We start from the raw sequence: 12,500 nt of genomic DNA on the forward strand, positions 1-12,500 counted from the left end.
CCCCGGCAGACGCGGTTTTCGCGCCGCCCCGGCAGACGCGGTTTTTTGCGCCGCCCCGGCTGACGCAGTTCGGACTTGGCACTTTTTGGCTGAGCCTGGCTGGCGGCCCACTCACTCGATCGCCATGTCTGTTTGCCACAGTTTTCCCGGTGGTGCCGCACCCGGGCTCGCCCCGGCTGACGCAGTTTTCGCGCCGCCCCGGCTGACGCGGTTTCGTGCCGCCCCGGCAGACGCGGTTTTTTGCGCCGCCCCGGCTGACGCGGTTTTTTGCCGCCCCGGCTGACGCAGTTCGGACTTGGCACTTTTCGGCTGTGCCTGGCTGGCGGCCCACTCACTCGATCGCCATGTCTGTTTGCCACAGTTTTCCCGGTGGTGCCGCACCCGGGCTCGCCCCGGCAGACGCGTTTTTTTTTTTTTCTTTCGCCCCGGCTGACGCAGTTTTCGCGCCGCCCCGGCTGACGCGGTTTCGTGCCGCCCCGGCAGACGCGGTTTTTTGCGCCGCCCCGGCTGACGCGGTTTTTGCCGCCCCGGCTGACGCAGTTCGGACTTAGCACTTTTTGGCTGAGCCTGGCTGGTGGCCCACTCACTCGATCGCCATGTCTGTTAGCCACAGTTTTCCCGGTGGTGCCGCACCCGGGCTCGCCCCGGCTGACGCAGTTTTCGCGCCGCCCCGGCTGACGCGGTTTCGTGCCGCCCCGGCAGACGCGGTTTTCGCGCCGCCCCGGCTGACGCGGTTTTTGCCGCCCCGGCTGACGCAGTTCGGACTTAGCACTTTTCGGCTGTGCCTGGCTGGCGGCCCACTCACTCGATCGCCATGTCTGTTTGCCACAGTTTTCCCGGTGGTGCCGCACCCGGGCTCGCCCCGGCTGACGCAGTTTTCGCGCCGCCCCGGCTGACGCGGTTTCGTGCCGCCCCGGCAGACGCGGTTTTCGCGCCGCCCCGGCTGACGCGGTTTCGTGCCGCCCCGGCAGACGCGGTTTTTTGCCGCCCCAGCTGACGCAGTTCGGACTTAGCACTTTTTGGCTGAGCCTTGCTGGCGGCCCACTCACTCGATCGCCATGTCTGTTTGCCACAGTTTTCCCGGTGGTGCCGCACCCGGGCTCGCCCCGGCAGACGCGTTTTTTTTTTTCTTTCGCCCCGGCTGACGCAGTTTTCGCGCCGCCCCGGCAGACGCGGTTTTCGCGCCGCCCCGGCAGACGCGGTTTTTTGCGCCGCCCCGGCTGACGCGGTTTTTTGCCGCCCCGGCTGACGCAGTTCGGACTTGGCACTTTTTGGCTGAGCCTGGCTGGCGGCCCACTCACTCGATCGCCATGTCTGTTTGCCACAGTTTTCCCGGTGGTGCCGCACCCGGGCTCGCCCCGGCTGACGCAGTTTTCGCGCCGCCCCGGCTGACGCGGTTTCGTGCCGCCCCGGCAGACGCGGTTTTTTGCGCCGCCCCGGCTGACGCGGTTTTTTGCCGCCCCGGCTGACACGGTTCGGACTTTGCACTTTTCGGCTGTGCCTGGCTGGCGGCCCACTCACTCGATCGCCATGTCTGTTTGCCACAGTTTTCCCGGTGGTGCCGCACCCGGGCTCGCCCCGGCAGACGCGTTTTTTTTTTTTTTTTCTTTCGCCCCGGCTGACGCAGTTTTCGCGCCGCCCCAGCTGACGCGGTTTCGTGCCGCCCCGGCAGACGCGGTTTTTTGCGCCGCCCCGGCTGACGTGGTTTTTGCCGCCCCGGCTGACGCAGTTCGGACTTTGCACTTTTTGGCTGAGCCTGGCTGGCGGCCCACTCACTCGATCGCCATGTCTGTTTGCCACAGTTTTCCCGGTGGTGCCGCCCCCGGGCTCGCCCCGGCAGACGCGTTTTTTTTTTTCCTTCGCCCCGGCAGACGTGGTTCCCCCCCCCCCCTCCGTCTTTCTTTTTGTTTTTTTTTTTCGCCGCGGCTGAAGTGGATTTTTCGGTGCCTCGACGCCCCGGTAGTCGCGGTTTTTCCGTTTCCGCACGGCCCCGGCTGACGCTGCTCGGTCACAGTCGCCTTTTGTGGTGATTGCAGACTTCTTGAGCGCGGGTGTTTTTTTTTTTGTTGTTGTTGTTGTTTTATTACGCATTCGCTCCAGCAGACGCTGTTTAGACTTTTTGTTTCCTCTTTTATCCTGCGACGAGGTGACGAGGTTTATTCGGTGCCCCGCCGCCCCGGCTGAAGTGATTTTTCCTGTCCCGTGCCGCCCCGGCTGACGCGGTTGGGACTTCGCGTTTGTTCGGCCGCCACGGGTTTTGGCGCACTCGCTCGGTTGCTTGTTGTTGCCACTTGTTGCGAACCCAGGTTTCTTGAGCGAGCGCGGGCGTTTTTTCTTCCTTTCTTTCTTTGTTCTATGTGTTAGCGAATCGGCCTTTAATATCACACGAGGACTCACAACCAACAATTTTCAGTTTGAAGTGTAAAAAATCTGCAGGTGTTGACGTAACTGACTTGCCCCGTACCCTTGAGTACATCCATGAAGTTCTCGTAGTACTACTAAATCGCATTATTCCAAGTGGAGAAATTCCCATAAACTTGCAAACCTCTACACGAAAATCGGTGCGCGTGATAAAGTTGAAAATTATCGTCCGATATCAAATGTGCCTTCTATAACACAAATTCTAGGAAAAAAAAAAAAAAAACACTTGTTCGCCGTTTTCTGCGCCGTGACTGGCAGCACTCCGGCGAAGCGAAACGGGGTCGATTCGAGCACGATATCGGCGTCTTTCGACGTGCTCGCCGGCGACCGTCGCACGAGTACGTCGCACGAGCGCGTCTGCCGGGGCGCCGTTTGCGAAGCCGACGCAAAAGTGGGAACCGCCGCTCGGATGATCGCCGCTTTCGGCAGAGTGAGTGTTGGCACTCCGGGGAAGCGAAACAGCGTGAATGCGCCCACGAAATCGGCGTATTTTGAAGTGCCCGCCGGCGACCGTCGCACGAGTACGGTAAACCGCGTCAGCCGGGGCGTAGTTCGGGACGCCGACGAAAAAGTGGGAAGCGCAACTCGGATCTTCGCCGTTTTTGCAGGAGTGAGTGGCGGCCCTCCTGCGAGACCAAGAAGCATCGATTCGTGCACGAATTCGGCGCCTTTCGACGTGATCGCCGGCGACCGTCGCTCGAGTAGGGCAAACCGCGTCTGCCGGGGCGGGCTTCGGGACGCCGATGCGAAAGTGGGAAACGCTGCTCGGATGTTCGCCGTTTTTGGCCGAGTGAGTGCTGGCACACGGGCGAAGCCAAACGGGGCCGATTACGGCACGATATCGGCGTCTTTCGACGTGCCCGCCGGCGACCGTCGCACGAGTACGGTAAACCGCGTCAGCCCGGGCGGAGTTCGGGACGCCGATGCGAAAGTGGAGAACGCCGCTCGGATCTTCGCCGTTTTTGGAGGAGTGAGTGGCGGCACTCCGGAGAAGCCAAGGAGCGCCAATTAGCGCACGATATCGGCGTCTTTCGACGCGCTCGCCGGCGACCGTCGCACGAGTAGGGCAAACCGCGTCTGCCGGGGCGGGGTTTACGACGCCGACGCAAAAGTGGGAACCGCCGCTCGGATGTTGGCCGTTTTTGGCAGAGTGAGTGCTGGCACTCCGGCGACGCGAAAGAGCGCGAATGCGCCCACGAAAGTGGCGTATTTGGACGTGCGTGACGGCGACCGCTGCAGGAGTACGAAAAACCACGTCAGCCGGGGCGAGCGACACACGGCGGTCTGGGTGCTTATCGCTGCTATTATAGGGGCACCCCGGCAGACGCAAAAAAAAAAAAAAAAAATTTTCGACCTTCTTTTTTGCTGGTCGAGCTCGGGTAACCCAGGTCGCAATGGGAGCCGCGCACGAAAGCGGCGTCGCGAGACGCGTTCGCGGTCGCTAGTCGCACGAGCTCGGCAACCGCGTCAGCCGGCGCGGAGTTCGGGATGCCGACGGCTAAGTGGGTACCGCTGCTCGGATGTTCGCCGTTTTTGGCCGAGTGAGTGCTGGCACTCCGGTGAAGCCAAGGAGCGCCAATTCGTGCACGATATCGGCGTCTTTCGACGTGCCCGCCGGCCACCGCCGCACGAGTACGGCAAACCGCGTCTGCCGGGGCGGGGTTCGCGACGCGTACGCAATAGTGGGAACCGTCGCTCGGATGTTCGTCGTCTTTGGCCGAGCGAGTGCTGGCACTCCGGCGAAGCGAAACGGGGCCGATTCGGGCACGATATCGGCGTATTTCGACGTGCTCGCCGGCGACCGTCGCACGAGTACGGCAAAGCGCGTCTGCCGGGGCGAGGTTTGCGACGCCGACGAAAAAGTGGGAAGCGCCGCTCGGATCTTCGCCGTTTTTGCAGGAGTGAGTGGCGGCCCTCCTGCGAGACCAAGAAGCATCGACTCGCGCACGATATCGGTGTCTTTCGACGTGCCCGCCGGCCACCGCCGCACGAGTACGGCAAACCGCGTATGCCGGGGCGGGGTTGGCGACGCCGACGCAAAAGTGGGAACCGCCACTAGGATGTTCGCCATTTTTGGCAGAGTGAGTGCTGGCACTCCGGCGAAGCGAAAGAGCGCGAATGCGCCCACGAAAGTGGCGTGTTTGGACGTGCTTGACGACGACCACCGCAGGAAAACGAAAAACCACGTCAGCCGGGGCGAGCGACCCATGGCGGTCTGGGTGCTTATCGCTGCTATTATAGGGGCACCCCGGCAGACGCAAAAAAAAAAAAAAAAATTTTTTTCGACATTTTTTTTTGCTCGTCGACCTCGGGTGACCCAGGTCGCAGTGGGAGCCGCGCACGAAAGCGGCGTCGCGAGACGGCTTCGCGGTCGCTAGTCGCACGAGCTCGGCAACCGCGTCTGCCGGGGCGGAGTTCGGGACGCCGACGGCTAAGTGGGAACCGCCGCTCGGATGTTCGCCGTTTGTGGCCGAGTGAGTGCTGGCACTCCGGCGAAGCCAAACGGGGCCGATTCCGGCACGATATCGGCGTCTTTCTACGTGCTCGCCGGCGACCGTCGCACGAGTACGGCAAAGTGCGTCTGCCGGGGCGGGGTTTGCGACGCGTACGCAATAGTGAGAACCGTCGCTCGGATGTTCGTCGTCTTTCGCCGAGCCAGTGCTGGCAATCCGGCGAAGCCGAACGGAGCCGATTCGGGCACGATATCGGCGTCTTTCCACGTGCTCGCCGGCGACCGTCGCACGAGTACGGTAAACCGCGTCAGCCGGGGCGGAGTTCGGGACGCCGATGCGAAAGTGGGAAGCGCCGCTCGGATCTTCGCCGTTTTTGGAGGAGTCAGTGGCGGCACTCCGGTGAAGCCAAGGTGCGCCAATTCGCGCACGATATCGGCGTCTTTCGACGTGCCCGCCGGCCACCGTCGCACGAGTACGGCAAACCTCGTCTGCCGGGGCGGGGTTTGCGACGCCGACGCAAAAGTGGGAACCGCCGCTCGGATGTTCGCCGTTTTTGGCAGAGTGAGTGCTGGCACTCCGGCGAAGCGAAAGAGCGCGAATGCGCCCACGAAAGTGGCGTGTTTGGACGTGCTTGACGACGACCACCGCAGGAAAACGAAAAACCACGTCAGCCGGGGCGAGCGACCCATGGCGGTCTGGGTGCTTATCGCTGCTATTATAGGGGCACCCCGGCAGACGCAAAAAAAAAAAAAAATTTTTTTCGACATTCTTTTTTGCTCGTCGACCTCGGGTGACCCAGGTCGCAGTGGGAGCCGCGCACGAAAGCGGCGTCGCGAGACGGCTTCGCGGTCGCTAGTCGCACGAGCTCGGCAACCGCGTCTGCCGGGGCGGAGTTCGGGACGCCGACGGCTAAGTGGGAACCGCCGCTCGGATGTTCGCCGTTTGTGGCCGAGTGAGTGCTGGCACTCCGGCGAAGCCAAACGGGGCCGATTCCGGCACGATATCGGCGTCTTTCTACGTGCTCGCCGGCGACCGTCGCACGAGTACGGCAAAGTGCGTCTGCCGGGGCGGGGTTTGCGACGCGTACGCAATAGTGAGAACCGTCGCTCGGATGTTCGTCGTCTTTCGCCGAGCCAGTGCTGGCACTCCGGCGAAGCCGAACGGAGCCGATTCGGGCACGATATCGGCGTCTTTCCACGTGCTCGCCGGCGACCGTCGCACGAGTACGGTAAACCGCGTCAGCCGGGGCGGAGTTCGGGACGCCGATGCGAAAGTGGGAAGCGCCGCTCGGATCTTCGCCGTTTTTGGAGGAGTCAGTGGCGGCACTCCGGTGAAGCCAAGGTGCGCCAATTCGCGCACGATATCGGCGTCTTTCGACGTGCCCGCCGGCCACCGTCGCACGAGTACGGCAAACCTCGTCTGCCGGGGCGGGGTTTGCGACGCCGACGCAAAAGTGGGAACCGCCGCTCGGATGTTCGCCGTTTTTGGCAGAGTGAGTGCTGGCACTCCGGCGAAGCGAAAGAGCGTGAATGCGCCCACGAAAGTAGCGTATTTGGACGTGCTTGACGGCGACCGCCGCAGGAGTACGAAAAACCACGTCAGCCGGGGCGAGCGACCCACGGCGGTCTGGGTGCTTATCGCTGCTATTATAGGGGCACCCCGGCAGACGCAGAAAGAAAAAAAAAAATGGGGACATGGCGTGCGTCACCGTGCGGCTTCGCAGCGTTGCCGAAGTCGCCGAGCCCTTCGACTGAGCCGAACGGCGGACAGGGAACGTTGGTCGGCCGTTCTAACCTGTCGGTGCCACGCCGAGACGTCGTTAAGGAAAACCGCGTCGTGGGCCTCTACGACGCCGTCGAGTCGTTGTACGTTTGGTGTCCAGCGTGTCGGCGGCGAGTAGCGGACACGTCGTTCACGACTTCGGTCTTTCGCAGTCGACGCGAACTTGCGGAGAGTCGTGGTGCCTCACGTTTTCGGCAGAAACCGCGGCGGAATTTTCCCGTGCGTGCGCGCACGACCTCGGTGCTGTGCCGTCAGCGTAGTGTTGCACAAACTCGTGGCCTACCCAAGGTGCGGTACGTTTGCGGCCGTATCCTCGGTGGGAATTTCGTGAGTAGGGTCGCAAATTCTACGACCTCGGCGGGTTTGAGAGCGACGTAGACTTGTGGCACGCTCAACATGCCACACGTTTCGGGGCACACCCGCGGTGAAATTTTCTCGAGTACGCTCGTATTAGGGCCCAAGGAGGTCTGGGTACTTATCGCTGCTATTATGTGGGGGTTCTCGTGAGCGGCGTACGCGAAAGCGACCGGGTGTCTGATATGCGGCGGGCTTCGGCCTCGTCAAGCGTGTCCTCGGGTCTGCTCCAGGGGAATCCACGGCAGTCGTCTGCAGCCTCATCCGCTTGATGCGTTAGGGGCTGGTTGTCGGACGGTGCCGTTTTACCACGATATCGAGGTGTGTTCCGTGTCGTCCTCGGGCGATTCAGATGCGAAAGCGCCGAAGACGCGGGCGTGACCCGTCGTCTGGCGGCTTTGCAGTCTCGGCTCCGTTGCTAGTTCCGGCCGGTCCACCGACAGTGCAGCGGGCTTGGGCAACCCGCACGGCGCGACCGAGTCGATGCAACGAAAAAGAGCGAGCATGAACGTGCTTCTTGCCGCACGGCTCCCACTCGTCTTTCGGGAAGGTTGTGCCGTAGCGAGCTCGAACGCCGTCATCTCGGAGTGCAAAATAAGCGTGTTGGGGCGCCTGAAGGTGGCCTCCGCCGCACACAGACTGCGTCCGGCCCGCCGAGGGCGAGGACGGACGCGCAGTCGAACGATTACCTGGTTGATCCTGCCAGTAATCATATGCTTGTCTCAAAGATTAAGCCATGCATGTCTAAGTACATGCCGAAATAAGGCGAAACCGCGAATGGCTCATTAAATCAGTTATGGTTCCTTAGATCGTTTCTTCCTACTTGGATAACTGTGGCAATTCTAGAGCTAATACATGCAGTGAGCCTGGAGCCCTTTGGGTAACGGGTGCTTTTATTAGACCAAGATCGATCGGGTTTCGGCCCGTATTGTGTGGTGACTCTGGATAACTTTGTGCTGATCGCATGGCCACGAGCCGGCGACGTTTCTTTCAAGTGTCTGCCTTATCAACTTTCGATGGTAGGTTACTTGCTTACCATGGTTGTTACGGGTAACGGAGAATCAGGGTTCGATTCCGGAGAGGGAGCCTGAGAAACGGCTACCACATCCAAGGAAGGCAGCAGGCGCGCAAATTACCCACTCCCGGCACGGGGAGGTAGTGACGAAAAATAACAATACGGGACTCTTTTGAGGCCCCGTAATTGAAATGAGTACACTCTAAATCCTTTAACGAGGATCAATTGGAGGGCAAGTCTGGTGCCAGCAGCCGCGGTAATTCCAGCTCCAATAGCGTATACTAAAGCTGCTGCGGTTAAAAAGCTCGTAGTTGGATCTCAGTTCCAGACGAGTAGTGCATCTACCCGATGCGACGGCTCGGACTGAACATCATGCCGGTTCTTTCTTGGTGCACTTCATTGTGTGCCTCGAGATGGCCGGTGCTTTTACTTTGAAAAAATTAGAGTGCTCAACGCAGGCGAGTCGCCTGAATAAACTTGCATGGAATAATAGAACAAGACCTCGTTTCTGTTCTGTTGGTTTTTGGAATACGAGGTAATGATTAAGAGGGACGGACGGGGGCATTCGTATTGCGGCGCTAGAGGTGAAATTCTTGGACCGTCGCAAGACGAACTACTGCGAAAGCATTTGCCAAGAATGTTTTCATTGATCAAGAACGAAAGTCAGAGGTTCGAAGGCGATCAGATACCGCCCTAGTTCTGACCATAAACGATGCCAACCAGCGATCCGCCTGAGTTACTCAAATGACTCGGCGGGCAGCTTCCGGGAAACCAAAGTATTTGGGTTCCGGGGGAAGTATGGTTGCAAAGCTGAAACTTAAAGGAATTGACGGAAGGGCACCACCAGGAGTGGAGCCTGCGGCTTAATTTGACTCAACACGGGAAAACTTACCCGGCCCGGACACTGGGAGGATTGACAGATTGAGAGCTCTTTCTTGATTCGGTGGATGGTGGTGCATGGCCGTTCTTAGTTGGTGGAGCGATTTGTCTGGTTAATTCCGATAACGAACGAGACTCTAGCCTATTAAATAGGTGCGGGGTTCCCAGCACCTTACAACCTTCTTAGAGGGACAAGCGGCTCCTAGCCGCACGAAACAGAGCAATAACAGGTCTGTGATGCCCTTAGATGTCCGGGGCCGCACGCGCGCTACACTGAAGGAAGCAGCGTGTCTTTATCCCTGTCTGAAAAGACTGGGTAACCCGTGGAACTTCTTTCGTGATTGGGATAGGGGCTTGCAATTGTTCCCCTTGAACGAGGAATTCCCAGTAAGCGCGAGTCATAAGCTCGCGTTGATTACGTCCCTGCCCTTTGTACACACCGCCCGTCGCTACTACCGATTGAATGATTTAGTGAGGTCTTCGGACCGATGTCCGGCGCGGCCTTTCGGTTGCGCCGGTCTGTTGGAAAGATGACCAAACTTGATCATTTAGAGGAAGTAAAAGTCGTAACAAGGTTTCCGTAGGTGAACCTGCGGAAGGATCATTAACGGATTGTGAAGGGTGAGCGCCTCAGCTGCGTCTGCGCCCGACACTTTCTGCCGCTGACCCCGTTTGGACGCGGGGTCGGCTTTTCCCCACGGGGCTGCCTGAATGTGGAGCGGCACCCCGTGACAAATTGTTGCGCCCAGCGGACGCCAACACCGCGACCTTGGACGGTCGGCCAGGTGGCGGACGCGGGTACAAACGGCGCAACGCACTCATAGGTCGGCTTTCGACCCGCCACTGCACCGTGGCTCGAAGCGCTCGAAATGCGCGACCCGACCGCTGCGGGACCGCCTAGTACTGTAAACAGGAGCGGCGGAGCGCGAACGGCGAGTCGTGGTTACGTCGGTAGAAGGCGAGGCTGCGCGTTCCCGAAACGCCAGCCGAGTGCCCTCCCGACCGTTCGAGCGTGCAAGAACGAGACCCGACAATCGCGCGGCGACTGCCAAGTACGAGAGGAACGGCACAAGCGTCGGCGGTCGGTCAAGGAACTGGCGATGTGACGGGTCCGCTGTGCACCAGTGCATACCGTCCCGCCGTCCGCGGCAAGCGCCTCCGCGTCCTCGGGTGACGGAGGCTGCCGGTCGGTTCTTGCAGGCGAGGGATCTCGCTGGCACCGGTTCGCGTTGACGCGCGGCCGGTCATGGCACGGCGATGCGACGGCCGAGGTGCGCAGTACTCGATGGAGGAACCGCACGCTCCGATGACCGTCCCGCCCTCCGCGGCGTATGCGTACCGACCGTAATGGTTGCAGCAGCGCCGGCCGGCTTTTGAATTCGCCACACGAAACACGGTGCGAGATCGCGGTTAGGGGAGCGTCGACGTTGCCAGGCGTTTTGCTTGCTGCCGAGGGAAAGGCGGCACGGCCACGTCGCGCTCGTCGCGATTAGCGGGTCTGCGCGCTTTGGGAAGGTGCCGCAACGACTTGCCGAAAGAGGAAGCACGGAAGAACGAGGGACTTGGACGTCCCGACAATTGAACGCACTTGCGGCCAGGCCCTTGCTGGCTTCGTTCTTCCGCCTCGAGTAGGCTCGTACGCGGCTCCGGCGCCGAAAGTGGTCCTTGGCACCGACTTCGGTGGACGTGGGAAGTGCCGCGCAAGTACGGCGCGCCTGGCTCCACCTGTTGGCTAAAGTAGGCAGCCGGATCGGCATTTTGGTGTGCGGTGGCAAACCGTGGATGCGAAAAAAGCTTGTGCGATTTCGTGGAACAAAAAGCGGGGGTCCCCCTTTTTATGCGGAGGAGACCGACCCGCCCGCCGTGGTGAACCGCGACGCCACGGTAAAAACGGGAGAGGCTTGTCGATGGGACCGTGCATCCCGCGCTCCACGGAGGCCGGGAGGCGGCCGCCCGAGGAAATGTGTAGCCGTCGAGGCCCGCATCTGCGTGCACTCTTATCCAAATGGGTGTACCGCAGGCATTTTCTGGTTAGGCGGGCCAATGAGAGCGAGCACACAACGATACCTACGGGTCCGGCTTGGAGAACCGGCTTCGACGCCTCCCGAGTATTTATAGAGGGGTGGACCACGAAAGCACTCGCAAGTAGCGGAAGCGAAACGCCGTCCGAAACACACCGTTTGCTCGATTTGCGGCAGCCGAAAAAGGCGCGGCAGAGTTTTGGAGTCCAAGCGTGCGCTGAAAAGCGCCCTTCTTGGCCACTGTTTGGCCGAGTGCCAGAAACGTTTGGTTTTGACTGTACGGAATTGAACAAACACTTTTTCACGACTCTAAGCGGTGGATCACTCGGTTCTCGGGTCGATGAAGAACGCAGCCAGCTGCGAGACTTGGTGTGAATTGCAGGACACACTGAGCACTGATTCTTTGAACGCACATTGCGGCCTTGGGTCTTCCCTTGGCTTCGTCTGTCTGAGGGTCGGATCACATATCAAGAGAGCCTTCGGCGCACAAGGGAACGTGAGCCGTCGACTCGTTTTGACCGCGTCGGCAACACGGACAGCACGCTGAACACCTCACAGCGAGCGCCAACAGCGGCCACTCAAGGGCGAGACGGTGGCGACCGTCGTGCCAGAGCCCAACCGAAACGGGGGCGACCGACTGCATTGAGGATGTGGCACCTCGTTGAGACCGCCGCAGGACTTCGAGTCGGAAGGAAGCCTGCAGGGAAAGTGCGGTCGAGGTTGCGTACTCCTCTCTGCGACCGGGCGCGCAAGAGCTGCGAGAGCCACGGACGCGCAACTTTAACGCACGGTAAACACGAGGAGCGAAAGCCGGCCAGCAAAGCTTCTCCAGCCGTGCGCAAAGTGCGCGAGATCGCAGCCTTGCGTTGCGCTTGTTGCCCTCGAAGTAAGCAGGGTGTCCCGTAGACCGGGCGCTCGAACACGCTGCGGGGCCGTGCCTCCTCCAGGCTTTGCCGCGCGAACAGGGAACGTTCGCGCGCAAAGCGCAGGGAGGTGAGGAGGCTGCGCCCGACGTTTGCGGTTCGCTGCGTACGCGGTTGATGCGGAGAGCACGGCGCGACGACTTGCCGCGAAGCGGAAAAAGTCTCCCGCACGAGTTGGCGAAACGTTGGCGAAGCTTAAGGCGTTCTCGTCGTAGTCCGCCGTCGGTCTAAGTGCTTCGCAGTTCCCGTCCCGTTCAAAAAACTGGGCCACTCCAGTTGGGGCGGGGGCGACGCTACACGAGACGATGCCTCTCGCCAGGCTGCGTGGCTGCCCTTGCGGCGGCGGCGACTGGCCTCGGCGGTGTTTGGGCTTTCGACACGGTCGTTTATCACGCAACTGCTCGGACGACGCACGCGCGCAGCGGAATGCCGCTTGCCAGCCTTGTGAAGATGTGACCCTGTACAGGGTTGCGGGCGCACTTGGTAGGGCGTCGTACTCGGTTCGCGATGGGTTTACGAACGTGTCCCGTCACTTCCACGTCACACCGGTTGTGCGCCGCACGCGTGCAGCGGGGAAGCCGATTGCCAGCCTTGTGAAGAAGTGGCCCTGTACAGGGTTGCGGGCGCACTTGGTAGGGCGAGCGCACGCGGT

The 12,500-nt window shown here is 60.8% G+C and overlaps 2 non-coding genes across 2 annotated transcripts; both read left to right on the forward strand.

Moving 5' to 3' along the window:
- The first annotated feature begins 7,696 nt into the window (after positions 1–7,696).
- LOC142793886 (small subunit ribosomal RNA) lies at positions 7,697–9,511 on the forward strand. The gene has a single exon (XR_012891902.1). It is a non-coding gene; the product is annotated as a small subunit ribosomal RNA (ribosomal RNA).
- Positions 9,512–11,230: 1,719 nt separating this feature from the next.
- LOC142793881 (5.8S ribosomal RNA) lies at positions 11,231–11,383 on the forward strand. The gene has a single exon (XR_012891897.1). It is a non-coding gene; the product is annotated as a 5.8S ribosomal RNA (ribosomal RNA).
- Positions 11,384–12,500: the final 1,117 nt, after the last annotated feature.

This window comes from Rhipicephalus microplus, unplaced genomic scaffold (assembly GCF_043290135.1).
Source record: "Rhipicephalus microplus isolate Deutch F79 unplaced genomic scaffold, USDA_Rmic scaffold_343, whole genome shotgun sequence".
In the NCBI taxonomy this organism is placed as follows: Eukaryota; Metazoa; Arthropoda; class Arachnida; order Ixodida; family Ixodidae; genus Rhipicephalus; species Rhipicephalus microplus.